At 62.7% G+C, this 21,850-nt stretch overlaps 6 pseudogenes; all 6 read right to left on the bottom strand.

The window, feature by feature from the left end:
- Positions 1-531: 531 nt before the first annotated feature.
- On the bottom strand, positions 532-650 carry LOC142875199 (uncharacterized; annotated as a pseudogene).
- A 3,844-nt stretch (positions 651-4,494) lies between these two features.
- Positions 4,495-4,613, bottom strand: LOC142875198 (uncharacterized; annotated as a pseudogene).
- A 3,845-nt stretch (positions 4,614-8,458) lies between these two features.
- Positions 8,459-8,577, bottom strand: LOC142875197 (uncharacterized; annotated as a pseudogene).
- A 3,843-nt stretch (positions 8,578-12,420) lies between these two features.
- Positions 12,421-12,539, bottom strand: LOC142875100 (uncharacterized; annotated as a pseudogene).
- A 3,845-nt stretch (positions 12,540-16,384) lies between these two features.
- Positions 16,385-16,503, bottom strand: LOC142875099 (uncharacterized; annotated as a pseudogene).
- A 3,845-nt stretch (positions 16,504-20,348) lies between these two features.
- LOC142875098 (uncharacterized) lies at positions 20,349-20,467 on the bottom strand (annotated as a pseudogene).
- Between the last annotated feature and the right edge of the window lie 1,383 nt (positions 20,468-21,850).

The following is a 21,850-nucleotide window of genomic DNA, read 5'->3' as shown; positions in this document are numbered from 1 at the left end:
TAGGCTGACGCCACGGCACTCACTCTAGCCTGGGCAACAAACCGAGACTCTGTCTCAAAAAAAAAAAAAAAAAAAAAAAATGAATCCGAAGAGAAAAGTAAAAGGAGGCCTGTGGAGCAGGTCTGGGTGTGACTCCGGATCCCCGAACATCAGGTGCCACCACCAAAGATTCCTACGTGTAGCCCATAGAACCCCAAAAGCAACGGGAGGAGTTCTGGTCACATACTCCCTCAAAATGACATCCTGGCCTTCTTCTGGAACTCCCTCCCCTCTCAGACTCTCAAGGTTTCCTCCAGCGTGTCGGCTCCCACAGAGCAGACCTTTGGTCTGAGACCTGACAGTCCAGAAGCCACGCATGCTGCCGCGTGGCGGCGGTGTCACGGCTCGGGACAAGAGGAGGCCCCACGGTGCGGGCTGGGGCGCCAGGCACCGCGGCCGGCGGGCGCTGAGGGTGGGGGTCACCCCCACCCCGGGCCGCCCCCGCACTCCCAGAAACGCGACAGAACCAGAGGCAAAAAAAAAAAAAAAAGAAGCCTACGGCACCCGGTATTCCCGGGCGGTCTCCCATCCAAGTTCTAACCAGGCCCGACCCTGCTTAGCTTCCGAGACCAGACGGGATCGGGCGCGTTCGGGGTGGTGTGGCCGTGGATGGCGGAGGGCGCCCCTGCCCCGCTCAAGAAGCCGAGCCTCTCTGCGCTTCCCCGCCGCCTCCTCCCGCCCCAGGCCCCGCGCCGGGTCGGGCCTGTTGAGTTCGCCGGCCGCGTCCCGCGGGCTCCGAGGGACGGGGGTGACAGGCGGGGCGGGCAGGGAGCGGCGGGCCGGGGTTGGGGGCTGTCTCTGTATACACACACACTCACACTCACACGCACTCACTCACTCACACTCACACAAGATGCGCCTCCACGGCTGGACCCGCCAAGGTGGAGCCCTTCCAGCCCCCCTCCTCTCCTCGCCTGGCCTCCTTCACCTCCCCGCCCCCCACCCCCAGCGCGCCGGGGCCGCTGACTGCGCACGGGCGGGAGGGGCGGGGCGCTCGCCCTTTGACCCCAGCCAGGGGCGGCCCTCCCCCACAACCCCTTTCAGCTGCGCCCCCCACCCTGTGGCCCGGCGGCCGCCTATTCCCCCGGGCCAGGGCTGGGGCACAGCGCACGGGGGAGGGGAGCCAGTGTATGGGGCGTCTCTCTCTCTCTCGGGATGTGTCCCATGGGTGGGGTGGGGTGGCGTGGTTTGTGGGGCGCTGAAGAAATCAGTCCCCTCCATCTCCTCCCTCTGGAAAACACCCAAGCCCTTGGAGAACTGCCCGCACCTCTACCTACCGTGGGGGCCGGGACCCTCCTCTGTGTCCTCCTGTGGCCCAGTCCAAGGGGCCTGGGCCTGGCCGGGGCTGCATTGGACCCCGACCACCCTGGCGTGTGGACTCGCTAAAAATTGGCGATTAGATATTGGATTCCAGCGTCATTGAGGTCATTTCACTAATGAGTGCACCGCAAAGAGTTTCCTAATCCATCTGTGAGGGTGGCAACCGAAAGAGAATTTTAGAGCTGACAGAATAGGCGAGGAAAGGCATAGGAGATTTCCACACCCAGTAAGGAAGCCTTTCCCGAAGTGGAAGAAAGAAAGGAGCAAACAGAGACACCGGTAGCCCGCCCGGATCAGAGTCTGCCCCTGAGAGAAAGTACCCTGACCAGGTTCACCCGTGGGTGGGTCGCGAGCTAGCGGCATTCAGAAGAGCGAGGCCCGCAGTCTGTGCAGAAGACACCTGCACTCGGGTGTGTGTGGCGGCACGATTCACAAGCAGCTCCAGATGTTAAACCAAGGAGAAGCCAGGGAGTTCCCAACGCCCCAGGTGTCCTCAGCCCACGACTGGCTGCTGTGGCAATGCGAAGCCCGGCTCCTTGTCTCAGAGCGGGGCAACCAGGAGGTGTGATGTCCACCCCGGGGTTCCCAGGAGGATCAGACTGAAGCTGGGACTTGGCCTGAAAGTGTCCCCTCGCATGGCCACCCCCTTCCCCTTCCTGCTCCTCTACTCCTGGTGCCCCTCCATCCAGGGGCCAGACCTTAAAGAGTCACCCGCAAGAGAATCCTGGTCCCAAAGGAGCCTTCTGGGGGACCCCTGCTGAGAGAGGTTGTGGGCATGGCCCGCTGGGGCTCTGCCCGACCCAGGGCTGAGAGATGCAACCTCCCAGCTCTGGGTCCCTGCAGGAAGTGTTGGCAAGCACAGGGCCAGTCCTCCAAAGGCCCAGGTGCAGGGAGCCCAGGCCAAGCAGCCTGTGGAAGAAGCCACATGCTGTGCCACCCCGGGGAACACGACTGCAGGCCACGGCCCTTCCCACCTCCTCCTCCTCCTCCTCCTCCTCCTCCTCCTCCTCCCACCCCGCCTCCGCCCCCGCCCCCACATGGCACAGGGCCCAGAGACACCTCAGACACTTGCTACCCAAAGTGCAAAGGGCATCAGTTGCTCCTCCAAACCCCCCCCCCAGCCCAGCAGACCGCGTTGTCCAGCCAGCCCCCGGGCCTCCCTGGGGTGCCCAGCACAAAAGTGCAGACACCCACCGGACCCTCAATCTCAGTTTTCGGATGTTTTTGCCACTCTGAGGACCCGCAGGCCAGCTGGGCCTTCTGGCAGGACAGAGAGCCCCGGAATCCGACGTGGAGAGCTGGGTGTACGTCCCCATGAGGAGGCGGTCCCCACCTCCGCGGCTCTCCCCTTGCGGGGAGCGGCAGCCGCGGGGCCTCAGAGAAGACACCAGGCTGGGCCCCCACGGCACAGCGGGAGCACGTCCCCCGCAGGCCACTTAGCCACGGCGGCCAGCCGGCGGACGGTTGGGTTGCGCGAGACGCTGCGGCCGCCCTGCTACCGGGTTCCTGGGAGGGCGTCCTGGAACCAGCGTCCACACCAAGCCCTTGGAAGGCCCAGGCGACGGAGGAGCCCCGTCAGGCAGGGGCCGAGGACGGTGACGGCCCGGGCGGGGAGGAGCGTGTCAGGCAGGGGCAGAGGACGGTGACAGGTGATAGGCCGGGCGGGAAGGAGTCAGTCAGGCAGGGGCCGTGGAGGAGACGGGCTGGGTAAGGGTTAGGGTTAGTGTCAGGGCACAAGTCACAATCGCAAAGACCTGGAAGCCACCCGAGTGCCCATCGACCCACGAGTGGGTAAATAAAATGTGGCGCGTGGACACCACGGAGTGCTATTCGGCTATGAGGAGCAGCGGTGAGGGGGCACCTCTCGTGGTTCTCCTGGCCAGAGCTGGAACCCGTTCCAGTAAGCCAAGTATCCCAAGAATGGACACACGAGCACCACGTGCTCGCGCTCACCAGCAAATGGGTACGAACCGATGGACACCTAAGTGGACACAGAGGAATCACCTTCTTCGGGTGGGTGTCGGGCGGGTGGGGGGAGGGGATGGGCATACACATCCATTAGGAATGGGGTGGGTACGCACCGACTGGGGGATGGGCGCACTTGAAGCTCTGACCCGAGGGGGGAGGCTGGGAGAGGGCAACGCACCCGTCCTTAACATTGGTGCCCCCACAATATGCTGGAACAACATGAGGGGTAAATGAATAAGAACACGGGGGGGGGGGAGGGGGGCACGGGCAACACATGTCACCTTAATACTTGGACTCCCATCATCTGCTTGAAAAGAGAGAGAAAAGTAAATGCAATAATAGAGATAAGAGACACTTTTTAAAAATAATGAATCCGGCCGGGCGCTGTGGCTCACGCCTGTAATCCTAGCTCTTGGGAGGCCGAGGCGGGCGGATTGCTCAAGGTCAGGAGTTCAAAACCAGCCTGAGCAAGAGCGAGACCCCGTCTCTACTATAAATAGAAAGAAATTAATTGGCCAACTGATATATATATAAAAAATTAGCGGGGCATGGTGGCGCATGCCTGCAGTCCCAGCTACCCGGGAGGCTGAGGCAGAAGGATCACTCGAGCCCAGGAGTTTGAAGTTGCTGTGAGCTAGGCTGACGCCACGGCACTCACTCTAGCCTGGGCAACAAACCGAGACTCTGTCTCAAAAAAAAAAAAAAAAAAAAAAATGAATCCGAAGAGAAAAGTAAAAGGAGGCCTGTGGAGCAGGTCTGGGTGTGACTCCGGATCCCCGAACATCAGGTGCCACCACCAAAGATTCCTACGTGTAGCCCATAGAACCCCAAAAGCAACGGGAGGAGTTCTGGTCACATACTCCCTCAAAATGACATCCTGGCCTTCTTCTGGAACTCCCTCCCCTCTCAGACTCTCAAGGTTTCCTCCAGCGTGTCGGCTCCCACAGAGCAGACCTTTGGTCTGAGACCTGACAGTCCAGAAGCCACGCATGCTGCCGCGTGGCGGCGGTGTCACGGCTCGGGACAAGAGGAGGCCCCACGGTGCGGGCTGGGGCGCCAGGCACCGCGGCCGGCGGGCGCTGAGGGTGGGGGTCACCCCCACCCCGGGCCGCCCCCGCACTCCCAGAAACGCGACAGAACCAGAGGCAAAAAAAAAAAAAAAGAAGAAGCCTACGGCACCCGGTATTCCCGGGCGGTCTCCCATCCAAGTTCTAACCAGGCCCGACCCTGCTTAGCTTCCGAGACCAGACGGGATCGGGCGCGTTCGGGGTGGTGTGGCCGTGGATGGAGGAGGGCGCCCCTGCCCCGCTCAAGAAGCCGAGCCTCTCTGCGCTTCCCCGCCGCCTCCTCCCGCCCCAGGCCCCGCGCCGGGTCGGGCCTGTTGAGTTCGCCGGCCGCGTCCCGCGGGCTCCGAGGGACGGGGGTGACAGGCGGGGCGGGCAGGGAGCGGCGGGCCGGGGTTGGGGGCTGTCTCTGTATACACACACACTCACACTCACACGCACTCACTCACTCACACTCACACAAGATGCGCCTCCACGGCTGGACCCGCCAAGGTGGAGCCCTTCCAGCCCCCCTCCTCTCCTCGCCTGGCCTCCTTCACCTCCCCGCCCCCCACCCCCAGCGCGCCGGGGCCGCTGACTGCGCACGGGCGGGAGGGGCGGGGCGCTCGCCCTTTGACCCCAGCCAGGGGCGGCCCTCCCCCACAACCCCTTTCAGCTGCGCCCCCCACCCTGTGGCCCGGCGGCCGCCTATTCCCCCGGGCCAGGGCTGGGGCACAGCGCACGGGGGAGGGGAGCCAGTGTATGGGGCGTCTCTCTCTCTCTCGGGATGTGTCCCATGGGTGGGGTGGGGTGGCGTGGTTTGTGGGGCGCTGAAGAAATCAGTCCCCTCCATCTCCTCCCTCTGGAAAACACCCAAGCCCTTGGAGAACTGCCCGCACCTCTACCTACCGTGGGGGCCGGGACCCTCCTCTGTGTCCTCCTGTGGCCCAGTCCAAGGGGCCTGGGCCTGGCCGGGGTTGCATTGGACCCCGACCACCCTGGCGTGTGGACTCGCTAAAAATTGGCGATTAGATATTGGATTCCAGCGTCATTGAGGTCATTTCACTAATGAGTGCACCGCAAAGAGTTTCCTAATCCATCTGTGAGGGTGGCAACCGAAAGAGAATTTTAGAGCTGACAGAATAGGCGAGGAAAGGCATAGGAGATTTCCACACCCAGTAAGGAAGCCTTTCCCGAAGTGGAAGAAAGAAAGGAGCAAACAGAGACACCGGTAGCCCGCCCGGATCAGAGTCTGCCCCTGAGAGAAAGTACCCTGACCAGGTTCACCCGTGGGTGGGTCGCGAGCTAGCGGCATTCAGAAGAGCGAGGCCCGCAGTCTGTGCAGAAGACACCTGCACTCGGGTGTGTGTGGCGGCACGATTCACAAGCAGCTCCAGATGTTAAACCAAGGAGAAGCCAGGGAGTTCCCAACGCCCCAGGTGTCCTCAGCCCACGACTGGCTGCTGTGGCAATGCGAAGCCCGGCTCCTTGTCTCAGAGCGGGGCAACCAGGAGGTGTGATGTCCACCCCGGGGTTCCCAGGAGGATCAGACTGAAGCTGGGACTTGGCCTGAAAGTGTCCCCTCGCATGGCCACCCCCTTCCCCTTCCTGCTCCTCTACTCCTGGTGCCCCTCCATCCAGGGGCCAGACCTTAAAGAGTCACCCGCAAGAGAATCCTGGTCCCAAAGGAGCCTTCTGGGGGACCCCTGCTGAGAGAGGTTGTGGGCATGGCCCGCTGGGGCTCTGCCCGACCCAGGGCTGAGAGATGCAACCTCCCAGCTCTGGGTCCCTGCAGGAAGTGTTGGCAAGCACAGGGCCAGTCCTCCAAAGGCCCAGGTGCAGGGAGCCCAGGCCAAGCAGCCTGTGGAAGAAGCCACATGCTGTGCCACCCCGGGGAACACGACTGCAGGCCACGGCCCTTCCCACCTCCTCCTCCTCCTCCTCCTCCTCCTCCTCCTCCTCCCACCCCGCCTCCGCCCCCGCCCCCACATGGCACAGGGCCCAGAGACACCTCAGACACTTGCTACCCAAAGTGCAAAGGGCATCAGTTGCTCCTCCAAACCCCCCCCCCAGCCCAGCAGACCGCGTTGTCCAGCCAGCCCCCGGGCCTCCCTGGGGTGCCCAGCACAAAAGTGCAGACACCCACCGGACCCTCAATCTCAGTTTTCGGATGTTTTTGCCACTCTGAGGACCCGCAGGCCAGCTGGGCCTTCTGGCAGGACAGAGAGCCCCGGAATCCGACGTGGAGAGCTGGGTGTACGTCCCCATGAGGAGGCGGTCCCCACCTCCGCGGCTCTCCCCTTGCGGGGAGCGGCAGCCGCGGGGCCTCAGAGAAGACACCAGGCTGGGCCCCCACGGCACAGCGGGAGCACGTCCCCCGCAGGCCACTTAGCCACGGCGGCCAGCCGGCGGACGGTTGGGTTGCGCGAGACGCTGCGGCCGCCCTGCTACCGGGTTCCTGGGAGGGCGTCCTGGAACCAGCGTCCACACCAAGCCCTTGGAAGGCCCAGGCGACGGAGGAGCCCCGTCAGGCAGGGGCCGAGGACGGTGACGGCCCGGGCGGGGAGGAGCGTGTCAGGCAGGGGCAGAGGACGGTGACAGGTGATAGGCCGGGCGGGAAGGAGTCAGTCAGGCAGGGGCCGTGGAGGAGACGGGCTGGGTAAGGGTTAGGGTTAGTGTCAGGGCACAAGTCACAATCGCAAAGACCTGGAAGCCACCCGAGTGCCCATCGACCCACGAGTGGGTAAATAAAATGTGGCGCGTGGACACCACGGAGTGCTATTCGGCTATGAGGAGCAGCGGTGAGGGGGCACCTCTCGTGGTTCTCCTGGCCAGAGCTGGAACCCGTTCCAGTAAGCCAAGTATCCCAAGAATGGACACACGAGCACCACGTGCTCGCGCTCACCAGCAAATGGGTACGAACCGATGGACACCTAAGTGGACACAGAGGAATCACCTTCTTCGGGTGGGTGTCGGGCGGGTGGGGGGAGGGGATGGGCATACACATCCATTAGGAATGGGGTGGGTACGCACCGACTGGGGGATGGGCGCACTTGAAGCTCTGACCCGAGGGGGGAGGCTGGGAGAGGGCAACGCACCCGTCCTTAACATTGGTGCCCCCACAATATGCTGGAACAACATGAGGGGTAAATGAATAAGAACACGGGGGGGGGGGAGGGGGGCACGGGCAACACATGTCACCTTAATACTTGGACTCCCATCATCTGCTTGAAAAGAGAGAGAAAAGTAAATGCAATAATAGAGATAAGAGACACTTTTTAAAAATAATGAATCCGGCCGGGCGCTGTGGCTCACGCCTGTAATCCTAGCTCTTGGGAGGCCGAGGCGGGCGGATTGCTCAAGGTCAGGAGTTCAAAACCAGCCTGAGCAAGAGCGAGACCCCGTCTCTACTATAAATAGAAAGAAATTAATTGGCCAACTGATATATATATAAAAAATTAGCGGGGCATGGTGGCGCATGCCTGCAGTCCCAGCTACCCGGGAGGCTGAGGCAGAAGGATCACTCGAGCCCAGGAGTTTGAAGTTGCTGTGAGCTAGGCTGACGCCACGGCACTCACTCTAGCCTGGGCAACAAACCGAGACTCTGTCTCAAAAAAAAAAAAAAAAAAAAAAAATGAATCCGAAGAGAAAAGTAAAAGGAGGCCTGTGGAGCAGGTCTGGGTGTGACTCCGGATCCCCGAACATCAGGTGCCACCACCAAAGATTCCTACGTGTAGCCCATAGAACCCCAAAAGCAACGGGAGGAGTTCTGGTCACATACTCCCTCAAAATGACATCCTGGCCTTCTTCTGGAACTCCCTCCCCTCTCAGACTCTCAAGGTTTCCTCCAGCGTGTCGGCTCCCACAGAGCAGACCTTTGGTCTGAGACCTGACAGTCCAGAAGCCACGCATGCTGCCGCGTGGCGGCGGTGTCACGGCTCGGGACAAGAGGAGGCCCCACGGTGCGGGCTGGGGCGCCAGGCACCGCGGCCGGCGGGCGCTGAGGGTGGGGGTCACCCCCACCCCGGGCCGCCCCCGCACTCCCAGAAACGCGACAGAACCAGAGGCAAAAAAAAAAAAAAAGAAGAAGCCTACGGCACCCGGTATTCCCGGGCGGTCTCCCATCCAAGTTCTAACCAGGCCCGACCCTGCTTAGCTTCCGAGACCAGACGGGATCGGGCGCGTTCGGGGTGGTGTGGCCGTGGATGGAGGAGGGCGCCCCTGCCCCGCTCAAGAAGCCGAGCCTCTCTGCGCTTCCCCGCCGCCTCCTCCCGCCCCAGGCCCCGCGCCGGGTCGGGCCTGTTGAGTTCGCCGGCCGCGTCCCGCGGGCTCCGAGGGACGGGGGTGACAGGCGGGGCGGGCAGGGAGCGGCGGGCCGGGGTTGGGGGCTGTCTCTGTATACACACACACTCACACTCACACGCACTCACTCACTCACACTCACACAAGATGCGCCTCCACGGCTGGACCCGCCAAGGTGGAGCCCTTCCAGCCCCCCTCCTCTCCTCGCCTGGCCTCCTTCACCTCCCCGCCCCCCACCCCCAGCGCGCCGGGGCCGCTGACTGCGCACGGGCGGGAGGGGCGGGGCGCTCGCCCTTTGACCCCAGCCAGGGGCGGCCCTCCCCCACAACCCCTTTCAGCTGCGCCCCCCACCCTGTGGCCCGGCGGCCGCCTATTCCCCCGGGCCAGGGCTGGGGCACAGCGCACGGGGGAGGGGAGCCAGTGTATGGGGCGTCTCTCTCTCTCTCGGGATGTGTCCCATGGGTGGGGTGGGGTGGCGTGGTTTGTGGGGCGCTGAAGAAATCAGTCCCCTCCATCTCCTCCCTCTGGAAAACACCCAAGCCCTTGGAGAACTGCCCGCACCTCTACCTACCGTGGGGGCCGGGACCCTCCTCTGTGTCCTCCTGTGGCCCAGTCCAAGGGGCCTGGGCCTGGCCGGGGCTGCATTGGACCCCGACCACCCTGGCGTGTGGACTCGCTAAATATTGGCGATTAGATATTGGATTCCAGCGTCATTGAGGTCATTTCACTAATGAGTGCACCGCAAAGAGTTTCCTAATCCATCTGTGAGGGTGGCAACCGAAAGAGAATTTTAGAGCTGACAGAATAGGCGAGGAAAGGCATAGGAGATTTCCACACCCAGTAAGGAAGCCTTTCCCGAAGTGGAAGAAAGAAAGGAGCAAACAGAGACACCGGTAGCCCGCCCGGATCAGAGTCTGCCCCTGAGAGAAAGTACCCTGACCAGGTTCACCCGTGGGTGGGTCGCGAGCTAGCGGCATTCAGAAGAGCGAGGCCCGCAGTCTGTGCAGAAGACACCTGCACTCGGGTGTGTGTGGCGGCACGATTCACAAGCAGCTCCAGATGTTAAACCAAGGAGAAGCCAGGGAGTTCCCAACGCCCCAGGTGTCCTCAGCCCACGACTGGCTGCTGTGGCAATGCGAAGCCCGGCTCCTTGTCTCAGAGCGGGGCAACCAGGAGGTGTGATGTCCACCCCGGGGTTCCCAGGAGGATCAGACTGAAGCTGGGACTTGGCCTGAAAGTGTCCCCTCGCATGGCCACCCCCTTCCCCTTCCTGCTCCTCTACTCCTGGTGCCCCTCCATCCAGGGGCCAGACCTTAAAGAGTCACCCGCAAGAGAATCCTGGTCCCAAAGGAGCCTTCTGGGGGACCCCTGCTGAGAGAGGTTGTGGGCATGGCCCGCTGGGGCTCTGCCCGACCCAGGGCTGAGAGATGCAACCTCCCAGCTCTGGGTCCCTGCAGGAAGTGTTGGCAAGCACAGGGCCAGTCCTCCAAAGGCCCAGGTGCAGGGAGCCCAGGCCAAGCAGCCTGTGGAAGAAGCCACATGCTGTGCCACCCCGGGGAACACGACTGCAGGCCACGGCCCTTCCCACCTCCTCCTCCTCCTCCTCCTCCTCCTCCTCCTCCTCCCACCCCGCCTCCGCCCCCGCCCCCACATGGCACAGGGCCCAGAGACACCTCAGACACTTGCTACCCAAAGTGCAAAGGGCATCAGTTGCTCCTCCAAACCCCCCCCCCAGCCCAGCAGACCGCGTTGTCCAGCCAGCCCCCGGGCCTCCCTGGGGTGCCCAGCACAAAAGTGCAGACACCCACCGGACCCTCAATCTCAGTTTTCGGATGTTTTTGCCACTCTGAGGACCCGCAGGCCAGCTGGGCCTTCTGGCAGGACAGAGAGCCCCGGAATCCGACGTGGAGAGCTGGGTGTACGTCCCCATGAGGAGGCGGTCCCCACCTCCGCGGCTCTCCCCTTGCGGGGAGCGGCAGCCGCGGGGCCTCAGAGAAGACACCAGGCTGGGCCCCCACGGCACAGCGGGAGCACGTCCCCCGCAGGCCACTTAGCCACGGCGGCCAGCCGGCGGACGGTTGGGTTGCGCGAGACGCTGCGGCCGCCCTGCTACCGGGTTCCTGGGAGGGCGTCCTGGAACCAGCGTCCACACCAAGCCCTTGGAAGGCCCAGGCGACGGAGGAGCCCCGTCAGGCAGGGGCCGAGGACGGTGACGGCCCGGGCGGGGAGGAGCGTGTCAGGCAGGGGCAGAGGACGGTGACAGGTGATAGGCCGGGCGGGAAGGAGTCAGTCAGGCAGGGGCCGTGGAGGAGACGGGCTGGGTAAGGGTTAGGGTTAGTGTCAGGGCACAAGTCACAATCGCAAAGACCTGGAAGCCACCCGAGTGCCCATCGACCCACGAGTGGGTAAATAAAATGTGGCGCGTGGACACCACGGAGTGCTATTCGGCTATGAGGAGCAGCGGTGAGGGGGCACCTCTCGTGGTTCTCCTGGCCAGAGCTGGAACCCGTTCCAGTAAGCCAAGTATCCCAAGAATGGACACACGAGCACCACGTGCTCGCGCTCACCAGCAAATGGGTACGAACCGATGGACACCTAAGTGGACACAGAGGAATCACCTTCTTCGGGTGGGTGTCGGGCGGGTGGGGGGAGGGGATGGGCATACACATCCATTAGGAATGGGGTGGGTACGCACCGACTGGGGGATGGGCGCACTTGAAGCTCTGACCCGAGGGGGGAGGCTGGGAGAGGGCAACGCACCCGTCCTTAACATTGGTGCCCCCACAATATGCTGGAACAACATGAGGGGTAAATGAATAAGAACACGGGGGGGGGAGGGGGGCACGGGCAACACATGTCACCTTAATACTTGGACTCCCATCATCTGCTTGAAAAGAGAGAGAAAAGTAAATGCAATAATAGAGATAAGAGACACTTTTTAAAAATAATGAATCCGGCCGGGCGCTGTGGCTCACGCCTGTAATCCTAGCTCTTGGGAGGCCGAGGCGGGCGGATTGCTCAAGGTCAGGAGTTCAAAACCAGCCTGAGCAAGAGCGAGACCCCGTCTCTACTATAAATAGAAAGAAATTAATTGGCCAACTGATATATATATAAAAAATTAGCGGGGCATGGTGGCGCATGCCTGCAGTCCCAGCTACCCGGGAGGCTGAGGCAGAAGGATCACTCGAGCCCAGGAGTTTGAAGTTGCTGTGAGCTAGGCTGACGCCACGGCACTCACTCTAGCCTGGGCAACAAACCGAGACTCTGTCTCAAAAAAAAAAAAAAAAAAAAAAAATGAATCCGAAGAGAAAAGTAAAAGGAGGCCTGTGGAGCAGGTCTGGGTGTGACTCCGGATCCCCGAACATCAGGTGCCACCACCAAAGATTCCTACGTGTAGCCCATAGAACCCCAAAAGCAACGGGAGGAGTTCTGGTCACATACTCCCTCAAAATGACATCCTGGCCTTCTTCTGGAACTCCCTCCCCTCTCAGACTCTCAAGGTTTCCTCCAGCGTGTCGGCTCCCACAGAGCAGACCTTTGGTCTGAGACCTGACAGTCCAGAAGCCACGCATGCTGCCGCGTGGCGGCGGTGTCACGGCTCGGGACAAGAGGAGGCCCCACGGTGCGGGCTGGGGCGCCAGGCACCGCGGCCGGCGGGCGCTGAGGGTGGGGGTCACCCCCACCCCGGGCCGCCCCCGCACTCCCAGAAACGCGACAGAACCAGAGGCAAAAAAAAAAAAAAAGAAGAAGCCTACGGCACCCGGTATTCCCGGGCGGTCTCCCATCCAAGTTCTAACCAGGCCCGACCCTGCTTAGCTTCCGAGACCAGACGGGATCGGGCGCGTTCGGGGTGGTGTGGCCGTGGACGGCGGAGGGCGCCCCTGCCCCGCTCAAGAAGCCGAGCCTCTCTGCGCTTCCCCGCCGCCTCCTCCCGCCCCAGGCCCCGCGCCGGGTCGGGCCTGTTGAGTTCGCCGGCCGCGTCCCGCGGGCTCCGAGGGACGGGGGTGACAGGCGGGGCGGGCAGGGAGCGGCGGGCCGGGGTTGGGGGCTGTCTCTGTATACACACACACTCACACTCACACGCACTCACTCACTCACACTCACACAAGATGCGCCTCCACGGCTGGACCCGCCAAGGTGGAGCCCTTCCAGCCCCCCTCCTCTCCTCGCCTGGCCTCCTTCACCTCCCCGCCCCCCACCCCCAGCGCGCCGGGGCCGCTGACTGCGCACGGGCGGGAGGGGCGGGGCGCTCGCCCTTTGACCCCAGCCAGGGGCGGCCCTCCCCCACAACCCCTTTCAGCTGCGCCCCCCACCCTGTGGCCCGGCGGCCGCCTATTCCCCCGGCCAGGGCTGGGGCACAGCGCACGGGGGAGGGGAGCCAGTGTATGGGGCGTCTCTCTCTCTCTCGGGATGTGTCCCATGGGTGGGGTGGGGTGGCGTGGTTTGTGGGGCGCTGAAGAAATCAGTCCCCTCCATCTCCTCCCTCTGGAAAACACCCAAGCCCTTGGAGAACTGCCCGCACCTCTACCTACCGTGGGGGCCGGGACCCTCCTCTGTGTCCTCCTGTGGCCCAGTCCAAGGGGCCTGGGCCTGGCCGGGGCTGCATTGGACCCCGACCACCCTGGCGTGTGGACTCGCTAAAAATTGGCGATTAGATATTGGATTCCAGCGTCATTGAGGTCATTTCACTAATGAGTGCACCGCAAAGAGTTTCCTAATCCATCTGTGAGGGTGGCAACCGAAAGAGAATTTTAGAGCTGACAGAATAGGCGAGGAAAGGCATAGGAGATTTCCACACCCAGTAAGGAAGCCTTTCCCGAAGTGGAAGAAAGAAAGGAGCAAACAGAGACACCGGTAGCCCGCCCGGATCAGAGTCTGCCCCTGAGAGAAAGTACCCTGACCAGGTTCACCCGTGGGTGGGTCGCGAGCTAGCGGCATTCAGAAGAGCGAGGCCCGCAGTCTGTGCAGAAGACACCTGCACTCGGGTGTGTGTGGCGGCACGATTCACAAGCAGCTCCAGATGTTAAACCAAGGAGAAGCCAGGGAGTTCCCAACGCCCCAGGTGTCCTCAGCCCACGACTGGCTGCTGTGGCAATGCGAAGCCCGGCTCCTTGTCTCAGAGCGGGGCAACCAGGAGGTGTGATGTCCACCCCGGGGTTCCCAGGAGGATCAGACTGAAGCTGGGACTTGGCCTGAAAGTGTCCCCTCGCATGGCCACCCCCTTCCCCTTCCTGCTCCTCTACTCCTGGTGCCCCTCCATCCAGGGGCCAGACCTTAAAGAGTCACCCGCAAGAGAATCCTGGTCCCAAAGGAGCCTTCTGGGGGACCCCTGCTGAGAGAGGTTGTGGGCATGGCCCGCTGGGGCTCTGCCCGACCCAGGGCTGAGAGATGCAACCTCCCAGCTCTGGGTCCCTGCAGGAAGTGTTGGCAAGCACAGGGCCAGTCCTCCAAAGGCCCAGGTGCAGGGAGCCCAGGCCAAGCAGCCTGTGGAAGAAGCCACATGCTGTGCCACCCCGGGGAACACGACTGCAGGCCACGGCCCTTCCCACCTCCTCCTCCTCCTCCTCCTCCTCCTCCTCCTCCTCCTCCCACCCCGCCTCCGCCCCCGCCCCCACATGGCACAGGGCCCAGAGACACCTCAGACACTTGCTACCCAAAGTGCAAAGGGCATCAGTTGCTCCTCCAAACCCCCCCCCCAGCCCAGCAGACCGCGTTGTCCAGCCAGCCCCCGGGCCTCCCTGGGGTGCCCAGCACAAAAGTGCAGACACCCACCGGACCCTCAATCTCAGTTTTCGGATGTTTTTGCCACTCTGAGGACCCGCAGGCCAGCTGGGCCTTCTGGCAGGACAGAGAGCCCCGGAATCCGACTTGGAGAGCTGGGTGTACGTCCCCATGAGGAGGCGGTCCCCACCTCCGCGGCTCTCCCCTTGCGGGGAGCGGCAGCCGCGGGGCCTCAGAGAAGACACCAGGCTGGGCCCCCACGGCACAGCGGGAGCACGTCCCCCGCAGGCCACTTAGCCACGGCGGCCAGCCGGCGGACGGTTGGGTTGCGCGAGACGCTGCGGCCGCCCTGCTACCGGGTTCCTGGGAGGGCGTCCTGGAACCAGCGTCCACACCAAGCCCTTGGAAGGCCCAGGCGACGGAGGAGCCCCGTCAGGCAGGGGCCGAGGACGGTGACGGCCCGGGCGGGGAGGAGCGTGTCAGGCAGGGGCAGAGGACGGTGACAGGTGATAGGCCGGGCGGGAAGGAGTCAGTCAGGCAGGGGCCGTGGAGGAGACGGGCTGGGTAAGGGTTAGGGTTAGTGTCAGGGCACAAGTCACAATCGCAAAGACCTGGAAGCCACCCGAGTGCCCATCGACCCACGAGTGGGTAAATAAAATGTGGCGCGTGGACACCACGGAGTGCTATTCGGCTATGAGGAGCAGCGGTGAGGGGGCACCTCTCGTGGTTCTCCTGGCCAGAGCTGGAACCCGTTCCAGTAAGCCAAGTATCCCAAGAATGGACACACGAGCACCACGTGCTCGCGCTCACCAGCAAATGGGTACGAACCGATGGACACCTAAGTGGACACAGAGGAATCACCTTCTTCGGGTGGGTGTCGGGCGGGTGGGGGGAGGGGATGGGCATACACATCCATTAGGAATGGGGTGGGTACGCACCGACTGGGGGATGGGCGCACTTGAAGCTCTGACCCGAGGGGGGAGGCTGGGAGAGGGCAACGCACCCGTCCTTAACATTGGTGCCCCCACAATATGCTGGAACAACATGAGGGGTAAATGAATAAGAACACGGGGGGGGGAGGGGGGCACGGGCAACACATGTCACCTTAATACTTGGACTCCCATCATCTGCTTGAAAAGAGAGAGAAAAGTAAATGCAATAATAGAGATAAGAGACACTTTTTAAAAATAATGAATCCGGCCGGGCGCTGTGGCTCACGCCTGTAATCCTAGCTCTTGGGAGGCCGAGGCGGGCGGATTGCTCAAGGTCAGGAGTTCAAAACCAGCCTGAGCAAGAGCGAGACCCCGTCTCTACTATAAATAGAAAGAAATTAATTGGCCAACTGATATATATATAAAAAATTAGCGGGGCATGGTGGCGCATGCCTGCAGTCCCAGCTACCCGGGAGGCTGAGGCAGAAGGATCACTCGAGCCCAGGAGTTTGAAGTTGCTGTGAGCTAGGCTGACGCCACGGCACTCACTCTAGCCTGGGCAACAAACCGAGACTCTGTCTCAAAAAAAAAAAAAAAAAAAAAAAATGAATCCGAAGAGAAAAGTAAAAGGAGGCCTGTGGAGCAGGTCTGGGTGTGACTCCGGATCCCCGAACATCAGGTGCCACCACCAAAGATTCCTACGTGTAGCCCATAGAACCCCAAAAGCAACGGGAGGAGTTCTGGTCACATACTCCCTCAAAATGACATCCTGGCCTTCTTCTGGAACTCCCTCCCCTCTCAGACTCTCAAGGTTTCCTCCAGCGTGTCGGCTCCCACAGAGCAGACCTTTGGTCTGAGACCTGACAGTCCAGAAGCCACGCATGCTGCCGCGTGGCGGCGGTGTCACGGCTCGGGACAAGAGGAGGCCCCACGGTGCGGGCTGGGGCGCCAGGCACCGCGGCCGGCGGGCGCTGAGGGTGGGGGTCACCCCCACCCCGGGCCGCCCCCGCACTCCCAGAAACGCGACAGAACCAGAGGCAAAAAAAAAAAAAAAGAAGAAGCCTACGGCACCCGGTATTCCCGGGCGGTCTCCCATCCAAGTTCTAACCAGGCCCGACCCTGCTTAGCTTCCGAGACCAGACGGGATCGGGCGCGTTCGGGGTGGTGTGGCCGTGGACGGCGGAGGGCGCCCCTGCCCCGCTCAAGAAGCCGAGCCTCTCTGCGCTTCCCCGCCGCCTCCTCCCGCCCCAGGCCCCGCGCCGGGTCGGGCCTGTTGAGTTCGCCGGCCGCGTCCCGCGGGCTCCGAGGGACGGGGGTGACAGGCGGGGCGGGCAGGGAGCGGCGGGCCGGGGTTGGGGGCTGTCTCTGTATACACACACACTCACACTCACACGCACTCACTCACTCACACTCACACAAGATGCGCCTCCACGGCTGGACCCGCCAAGGTGGAGCCCTTCCAGCCCCCCTCCTCTCCTCGCCTGGCCTCCTTCACCTCCCCGCCCCCCACCCCCAGCGCGCCGGGGCCGCTGACTGCGCACGGGCGGGAGGGGCGGGGCGCTCGCCCTTTGACCCCAGCCAGGGGCGGCCCTCCCCCACAACCCCTTTCAGCTGCGCCCCCCACCCTGTGGCCCGGCGGCCGCCTATTCCCCCGGCCAGGGCTGGGGCACAGCGCACGGGGGAGGGGAGCCAGTGTATGGGGCGTCTCTCTCTCTCTCGGGATGTGTCCCATGGGTGGGGTGGGGTGGCGTGGTTTGTGGGGCGCTGAAGAAATCAGTCCCCTCCATCTCCTCCCTCTGGAAAACACCCAAGCCCTTGGAGAACTGCCCGCACCTCTACCTACCGTGGGGGCCGGGACCCTCCTCTGTGTCCTCCTGTGGCCCAGTCCAAGGGGCCTGGGCCTGGCCGGGGCTGCATTGGACCCCGACCACCCTGGCGTGTGGACTCGCTAAAAATTGGCGATTAGATATTGGATTCCAGCGTCATTGAGGTCATTTCACTAATGAGTGCACCGCAAAGAGTTTCCTAATCCATCTGTGAGGGTGGCAACCGAAAGAGAATTTTAGAGCTGACAGAATAGGCGAGGAAAGGCATAGGAGATTTCCACACCCAGTAAGGAAGCCTTTCCCGAAGTGGAAGAAAGAAAGGAGCAAACAGAGACACCGGTAGCCCGCCCGGATCAGAGTCTGCCCCTGAGAGAAAGTACCCTGACCAGGTTCACCCGTGGGTGGGTCGCGAGCTAGCGGCATTCAGAAGAGCGAGGCCCGCAGTCTGTGCAGAAGACACCTGCACTCGGGTGTGTGTGGCGGCACGATTCACAAGCAGCTCCAGATGTTAAACCAAGGAGAAGCCAGGGAGTTCCCAACGCCCCAGGTGTCCTCAGCCCACGACTGGCTGCTGTGGCAATGCGAAGCCCGGCTCCTTGTCTCAGAGCGGGGCAACCAGGAGGTGTGATGTCCACCCCGGGGTTCCCAGGAGGATCAGACTGAAGCTGGGACTTGGCCTGAAAGTGTCCCCTCGCATGGCCACCCCCTTCCCCTTCCTGCTCCTCTACTCCTGGTGCCCCTCCATCCAGGGGCCAGACCTTAAAGAGTCACCCGCAAGAGAATCCTGGTCCCAAAGGAGCCTTCTGGGGGACCCCTGCTGAGAGAGGTTGTGGGCATGGCCCGCTGGGGCTCTGCCCGACCCAGGGCTGAGAGATGCAACCTCCCAGCTCTGGGTCCCTGCAGGAAGTGTTGGCAAGCACAGGGCCAGTCCTCCAAAGGCCCAGGTGCAGGGAGCCCAGGCCAAGCAGCCTGTGGAAGAAGCCACATGCTGTGCCACCCCGGGGAACACGACTGCAGGCCACGGCCCTTCCCACCTCCTCCTCCTCCTCCTCCTCCTCCTCCTCCTCCTCCTCCCACCCCGCCTCCGCCCCCGCCCCCACATGGCACAGGGCCCAGAGACACCTCAGACACTTGCTACCCAAAGTGCAAAGGGCATCAGTTGCTCCTCCAAACCCCCCCCCCAGCCCAGCAGACCGCGTTGTCCAGCCAGCCCCCGGGCCTCCCTGGGGTGCCCAGCACAAAAGTGCAGACACCCACCGGACCCTCAATCTCAGTTTTCGGATGTTTTTGCCACTCTGAGGACCCGCAGGCCAGCTGGGCCTTCTGGCAGGACAGAGAGCCCCGGAATCCGACTTGGAGAGCTGGGTGTACGTCCCCATGAGGAGGCGGTCCCCACCTCCGCGGCTCTCCCCTTGCGGGGAGCGGCAGCCGCGGGGCCTCAGAGAAGACACCAGGCTGGGCCCCCACGGCACAGCGGGAGCACGTCCCCCGCAGGCCACTTAGCCACGGCGGCCAGCCGGCGGACGGTTGGGTTGCGCGAGACGCTGCGGCCGCCCTGCTACCGGGTTCCTGGGAGGGCGTCCTGGAACCAGCGTCCACACCAAGCCCTTGGAAGGCCCAGGCGACGGAGGAGCCCCGTCAGGCAGGGGCCGAGGACGGTGACGGCCCGGGCGGGGAGGAGCGTGTCAGGCAGGGGCAGAGGACGGTGACAGGTGATAGGCCGGGCGGGAAGGAGTCAGTCAGGCAGGGGCCGTGGAGGAGACGGGCTGGGTAAGGGTTAGGGTTAGTGTCAGGGCACAAGTCACAATCGCAAAGACCTGGAAGCCACCCGAGTGCCCATCGACCCACGAGTGGGTAAATAAAATGTGGCGCGTGGACACCACGGAGTGCTATTCGGCTATGAGGAGCAGCGGTGAGGGGGCACCTCTCGTGGTTCTCCTGGCCAGAGCTGGAACCCGTTCCAGTAAGCCAAGTATCCCAAGAATGGACACACGAGCACCACGTGCTCGCGCTCACCAGCAAATGGGTACGAACCGATGGACACCTAAGTGGACACAGAGGAATCACCTTCTTCGGGTGGGTGTCGGGCGGGTGGGGGGAGGGGATGGGCATACACATCCATTAGGAATGGGGTGGGTACGCACCGACTGGGGGATGGGCGCACTTGAAGCTCTGACCCGAGGGGGGAGGCTGGGAGAGGGCAACGCACCCGTCCTTAACATTGGTGCCCCCACAATATGCTGGAACAACATGAGGGGTAAATGAATAAGAACACGGGGGGGGGAGGGGGGCACGGGCAACACATGTCACCTTAATACTTGGACTCCCATCATCTGCTTGAAAAGAGAGAGAAAAGTAAATGCAATAATAGAGATAAGAGACACTTTTTAAAAATAATGAATCCGGCCGGGCGCTGTGGCTCACGCCTGTAATCCTAGCTCTTGGGAGGCCGAGGCGGGCGGATTGCTCAAGGTCAGGAGTTCAAAACCAGCCTGAGCAAGAGCGAGACCCCGTCTCTACTATAAATAGAAAGAAATTAATTGGCCAACTGATATATATATAAAAAATTAGCGGGGCATGGTGGCGCATGCCTGCAGTCCCAGCTACCCGGGAGGCTGAGGCAGAAGGATCACTCGAGCCCAGGAGTTTGAAGTTGCTGTGAGCTAGGCTGACGCCACGGCACTCACTCTAGCCTGGGCAACAAACCGAGACTCTGTCTCAAAAAAAAAAAAAAAAAAAAAAATGAATCCGAAGAGAAAAGTAAAAGGAGGCCTGTGGAGCAGGTCTGGGTGTGACTCCGGATCCCCGAACATCAGGTGCCACCACCAAAGATTCCTACGTGTAGCCCATAGAACCCCAAAAGCAACGGGAGGAGTTCTGGTCACATACTCCCTCAAAATGACATCCTGGCCTTCTTCTGGAACTCCCTCCCCTCTCAGACTCTCAAGGTTTCCTCCAGCGTGTCGGCTCCAACAGAGCAGACCTTTGGTCTGAGACCTGACAGTCCAGAAGCCACGCATGCTGCCGCGTGGCGGCGGTGTCACGGCTCGGGACAAGAGGAGGCCCCACGGTGCGGGCTGGGGCGCCAGGCACCGCGGCCGGCGGGCGCTGAGGGTGGGGGTCACCCCCACCCCGGGCCGCCCCCGCACTCCCAGAAACGCGACAGAACCAGAGGCAAAAAAAAAAAAAAAAGAAGAAGCCTACGGCACCCGGTATTCCCGGGCGGTCTCCCATCCAAGTTCTAACCAGGCCCGACCCTGCTTAGCTTCCGAGACCAGACGGGATCGGGCGCGTTCGGGGTGGTGTGGCCGTGGACGGCGGAGGGCGCCCCTGCCCCGCTCAAGAAGCCGAGCCTCTCTGCGCTTCCCCGCCGCCTCCTCCCGCCCCAGGCCCCGCGCCGGGTCGGGCCTGTTGAGTTCGCCGGCCGCGTCCCGCGGGCTCCGAGGGACGGGGGTGACAGGCGGGGCGGGCAGGGAGCGGCGGGCCGGGGTTGGGGGCTGTCTCTGTATACACACACACTCACACTCACACGCACTCACTCACTCACACTCACACAAGATGCGCCTCCACGGCTGGACCCGCCAAGGTGGAGCCCTTCCAGCCCCCCTCCTCTCCTCGCCTGGCCTCCTTCACCTCCCCGCCCCCCACCCCCAGCGCGCCGGGGCCGCTGACTGCGCACGGGCGGGAGGGGCGGGGCGCTCGCCCTTTGACCCCAGCCAGGGGCGGCCCTCCCCCACAACCCCTTTCAGCTGCGCCCCCCACCCTGTGGCCCGGCGGCCGCCTATTCCCCCGGGCCAGGGCTGGGGCACAGCGCACGGGGGAGGGGAGCCAGTGTATGGGGCGTCTCTCTCTCTCTCGGGATGTGTCCCAAGGGTGGGGTGGGGTGGCGTGGTTTGTGGGGCGCTGAAGAAATCAGTCCCCTCCATCTCCTCCCTCTGGAAAACACCCAAGCCCTTGGAGAACTGCCCGCACCTCTACCTACCGTGGGGGCCGGGACCCTCCTCTGTGTCCTCCTGTGGCCCAGTCCAAGGGGCCTGGGCCTGGCCGGGGCTGCATTGGACCCCGACCACCCTGGCGTGTGGACTCGCTAAAAATTGGCGATTAGATATTGGATTCCAGCGTCATTGAGGTCATTTCACTAATGAGTGCACCGCAAAGAGTTTCCTAATCCATCTGTGAGGGTGGCAACCGAAAGAGAATTTTAGAGCTGACAGAATAGGCGAGGAAAGGCATAGGAGATTTCCACACCCAGTAAGGAAGCCTTTCCCGAAGTGGAAGAAAGAAAGGAGCAAACAGAGACACCGGTAGCCCGCCCGGATCAGAGTCTGCCCCTGAGAGAAAGTACCCTGACCAGGTTCACCCGTGGGTGGGTCGCGAGCTAGCGGCATTCAGAAGAGCGAGGCCCGCAGTCTGTGCAGAAGACACCTGCACTCGGGTGTGTGTGGCGGCACGATTCACAAGCAGCTCCAGATGTTAAACCAAGGAGAAGCCAGGGAGTTCCCAACGCCCCAGGTGTCCTCAGCCCACGACTGGCTGCTGTGGCAATGCGAAGCCCGGCTCCTTGTCTCAGAGCGGGGCAACCAGGAGGTGTGATGTCCACCCCGGGGTTCCCAGGAGGATCAGACTGAAGCTGGGACTTGGCCTGAAAGTGTCCCCTCGCATGGCCACCCCCTTCCCCTTCCTGCTCCTCTACTCCTGG

The sequence above is a fragment of the Microcebus murinus genome, chromosome 13 (assembly GCF_040939455.1).
Source record: "Microcebus murinus isolate Inina chromosome 13, M.murinus_Inina_mat1.0, whole genome shotgun sequence".
In the NCBI taxonomy this organism is placed as follows: domain Eukaryota; kingdom Metazoa; phylum Chordata; class Mammalia; order Primates; family Cheirogaleidae; genus Microcebus; species Microcebus murinus.
Note: the sequence above shows the minus strand (reverse complement) of the source record. Positions and strands in the feature narration are given on the sequence as shown.